Below are 4,382 nucleotides of genomic sequence, written 5' to 3'. Positions count from 1 at the left end.
CTGTATTATATGATAATATTTAATTGTTAATTTGTTTTACAAAATGCCGTTTTAAAAATCCTTTCCTGCAGAGTAGACTTTTTATAAAAGTATCCAGTATTAGCCAGCAAGGAGACCAATATTGGTATCAGCTACAATCTTAGACAAAAATAGTTGAGAATTTTTCATCTAATCATGAAAGAGTAGAATTTCCCTTATTAAAAACTTTTATTAAAATAGATGTTAGGTCGCGGTAATTATGATGCAAAGATGAGAATTATTCGACTTATTATGCGACCAAACATCTATTTCTAGCTCAGCTGGTAGAGCATCGGTAGTACAATTCCGAAGGTCGTGGGTTCAATTCCCAGCGAGGTTGGAAATTAATTTTTCCGAATTTATTTCCAAGGATCTTTACAAAAAATTGAAGTTCATCCCTCTCTGTTGTTGCATCAAACTATGTCCCCTTCATTGTCCGGGTCGCAGAACTTTTATGATAAACAGAATATAGGTCTATGTTCAGTAGGGAGATGTGTTGGTTGGTGGTAGTTGCATATGTGGATAAGAGTGGGCCATGGATCAAATTCATTTTGAGAAGCATGGGTGACCTGCGCTGCTAATGCTCATGCTGCTAATGTAAATGACACGAAAACATTTCATCGTTTAAAATGTATAGTTTGTTAATGATAATAATATATATCATAATAAAATTTGTTTCAAAATCTTAATTCTTGAGATATGTGAGAAAATTAAGCCCAATTTGTGACGTCATTTTGCTGACACGTACTCTAGATTTGGTAGTAATGTACTAAATATAAATTGTAATTCGTATGAAATAACAACAAAAGGCATATTCTATTCAGCTTCATTTGAAAGCTTACGTAATACTCTTCAAATGTTGGGAAACTGAAAAGTGTACTACCTGAAATTAAGATTCTGCATTCAAACAAATTTAGTGTATTTGCAACTAAATCTGGAGACTTGTAAACAAAATGACGTCACAACTTGTGCTAAATTTTCTTGCATTTCTAGAGAAATACGTTTTTGAAACAAATTTAACTGTGATATTCTCATTCATGCCAATAAAATACACATTTTTAACATTAAAATGTTTTCATGTCATATGCACTTTAATCTTTACAATTGATGGTTTTCAACCATTCCAAAAAGAATTAAATAACAAAAGACACGGCAGCCATGTTGGAGGAAATAACAAAAGAATTCATTGACAATTCTTTGGTGAATATTTAGCTCATTTCATGTCTTTTCTAACGAAAATCATAGTCGATGCAAAGTCTATAAATGTAAGTTAGGGCCTTTAGTTCAGTTCTTTAGTATTGAAGCTGTTGTTAATAAATTTCTTTGTCTTGATCAAGGAAGTAAACGTAGATTATAATCCTTAGCTTTTCAGAATGATTTGTACATTATCTACGTCTTAGAAAGTACATGGCTAGATTACATTATCTAAACAAATTCGAAGTATACAATATCATTTTTTTAGGTCGAAAATCAATGTCAATGCAAAGTGTATAAATGTAAGTCCTATAGTTCAGTTCTTTACAGTATTGAAGCTGTCATTAATAAAACTTTTTGTCTGGATCGAGTAAATAAACATAGATTACTCCTTAGGTTGGTATACACTCAAATCATAACCAAGGGCCAGCGCTGTATACTTGCTCCTTGCTCCTCTGTATCGTTGTATCGTCTGTATCGTCTGTATTGTCGTATCGTTGTATCACCGTAGTGCTGTGTCATTGTTTATCGCCTGTATCATTGTATCGTCTGTATCGTTGTATCACCGTAGTGCTGTGTCATTGTTTATCTCGTGTATCTTTATATCGTTGTATCGTCTGTATCGTTGTATCGCAGTAGTGCTGTGTCGTTGTTTATCGCCTGTATCGTTGTATCGTCTGTATCGTTGTATCGCAGTAGTGCTGTGTCGTTGTTTATCGCCTGTATCGTTGTATCGTCTGTATCGTTGTATCGCAGTAGTGCTGTGTCGTTGTTTATCGCCTGTATCGTCGTATTGTCTGTATTGTTGTATCACCGTAGTGCTGTGACGTTGTTTATCGCCTGTATCATTGTATCGTCTGTATCGTTCAGTGTATCACCGTAGTGCTGTGTCGTTGTTTATCTCGTGTATCGTTGTATCGTCTGTATTATTGTATCACCGTAGTGCTGTGTCGTTGTTTATCTCCTGTATCGTTGTATCATCTGTATCGTTGTATAGCTTTGTCGTTGTTTATCGCCTGTATCGTCGTATGTGTGGCCGTGTGGTGTATATTAATTAGCTGATCCTTTGAGAGACCGGGGGACTACATTGGATTCTGGATTGCTTAGATATGTAGCCCTATGGCATGTTGTGTATCGGTGTATCGCAATACGGGCAACAATACAGCAAAAGTTGGGTCCTAAAACGCGACACATATGATTTTTTTATCACCCGTTATTAAAATAACTATCAAATTTTTTGGGTGGGAGATCGAAGAACATTATGTATATTATTGCAAAATGTAAAAATGTAAAAATCGATACTTTTGAGCAATTTTGGGGTACCCTGATACCTTAAGGGAATTGTCAAACCAATAACACAAATATAACTTATTTAGCAGTAGTAAAGCTTTATAAAACATTTGTAAGGCATTTTAGTTTAGTTTTATCTTTCAAAACAAATCAAAACAAGTCAAATCAAAACAAGTCAGTCATGACTGGCTCCTAAAATATTCGTATATGACTTTTAATCGGCTTCCAACTTATAACAAAAAACTTCTAACCTTTTGTTTAAATGCTCTCAAATTTTTCATGTTTACATGTAACTTGCCAAAACAAAATCCTTTGGTGGGAGATGGAGAGTCAACTGGATATGATGCCATTACTCTCAGACTTTGTTATATTGGGAAATCAAAATGGATAGCAGTTATTTATAAGTAATATGTTTCACTCATGATATATGATGCACTATAGGTTTCTTGAAAAAACATTCCTTTGATACCTCTGTTGTTAAAATTATGTTTTGACAACATAACGAATGTGAACAGCAAGTTGTAAAATGGGCACATGAGTTTAGTCGCCCAGACCCAATAAAGTGTCAGGAGTTAGTTGAACTGATTTTGATCACCTATAAACTTCTTTTCAAATTATTATGATGGGATATCTCTGAATAAAGTCAGATGCATATTTCATGAAAGCGGATGTTGGCTAATTCCATTTTAATATACCTCAGTCAACAGTCATAGTTCATAAGAACACTACTTCGTTGTACTGTCGTGTCACATTGTTTTATTATTTGAGATGTCTTGAGAGGCAAATCACAGAGAGAGGAAATCATTAACTTCTATTAGTGATACCAGGCATTTTTAGACATGGTTTTTGTAGTGGCGTCACAAACCTAAGCAATCTAAGACTGTTGTCCTCTTAACAATGGGATATATACTTGTTCAAAATGTCGGTGCCTCCTACTTGGGAGTGAGGTGATGGCTTATGAGTATGGTAATCATTGATTTTAATCGTTTTTTTAATAAGTTAAAAGTGATTTGGTTAAGGTAGTACCGGATCTTCAAAATTCTTCTATGAATTTTTTTTAAATTCTGTCATTTGAAGTTTATTGTTAGGGCATTCATATAATGAAAAAAATCGAGATATGAGGGCGTCAAAAAGGTGTGTGATTCTTCAGTTTTCCACACGTTTTTGCCAAAATCTGTCCCCACTAATAAAGGATTTAACAAAGAAAAACAGAAAACTGTTTTAACGATAGTTGTTGAATCTAGGAAACATACCTTGATAAAAAATCCATCCAATCTTTTGAAAGTTCTAAATTCTAGAAGCGAAATTGCTTGCAATTCGGCACAGTATATGCGTGTGTAGTTGAAAATGTTGAAAATTTATGACAATTTAAAAAAAAAAAATTGGGGGACACCCGTACTAACAGACGAGCTATTAGTGACTAAATCCAAGTTTTTGGTCAAAAACAAATCCTGTCGCATGGGACTGGGTTCTAGTACATTAACCTCTGTCTGAAACGTGTCAAATTGTCTTTGTAATCTCCAGAGACGTATTTCAAATTGATTTTGAGAATAACATGTCAAATTCATTTTTTGTTACTTCATTTTTATAAAGTTATGAATTTGTTGTTTTGAATCAAGAGTGACCAAGTCAGGCAATGAAAATCTAAGAATGTTTTGAAAACATTTCATTTTTGCCTCAAAAGTTCCATGAAATAGCGAAAAAACTTCTGACATTATTTAAATCAATTTTCAAACAGCACAAATAAAGGGTTCACACATCGCGCTGCTGAACCTACCTTCGTCAGTAGCTTGACGTGCCGTTCCCCCTTTTCTTTGGCCCCCGCATGGCATCGGCACGTGCCCGCCTGTCGGTTGATGCCTGCCTGGCTCTTCATTTGG

Source organism: Actinia tenebrosa, unplaced genomic scaffold (genome assembly GCF_029948245.1).
Source record: "Actinia tenebrosa isolate PJP-AT-01 unplaced genomic scaffold, QUT_ActTen_1.0 PGA_scaffold7__59_contigs__length_16204524, whole genome shotgun sequence".
NCBI lineage: Eukaryota > Metazoa > Cnidaria > Anthozoa > Actiniaria > Actiniidae > Actinia > Actinia tenebrosa.
This window is presented reverse-complemented; position numbering follows the sequence as displayed.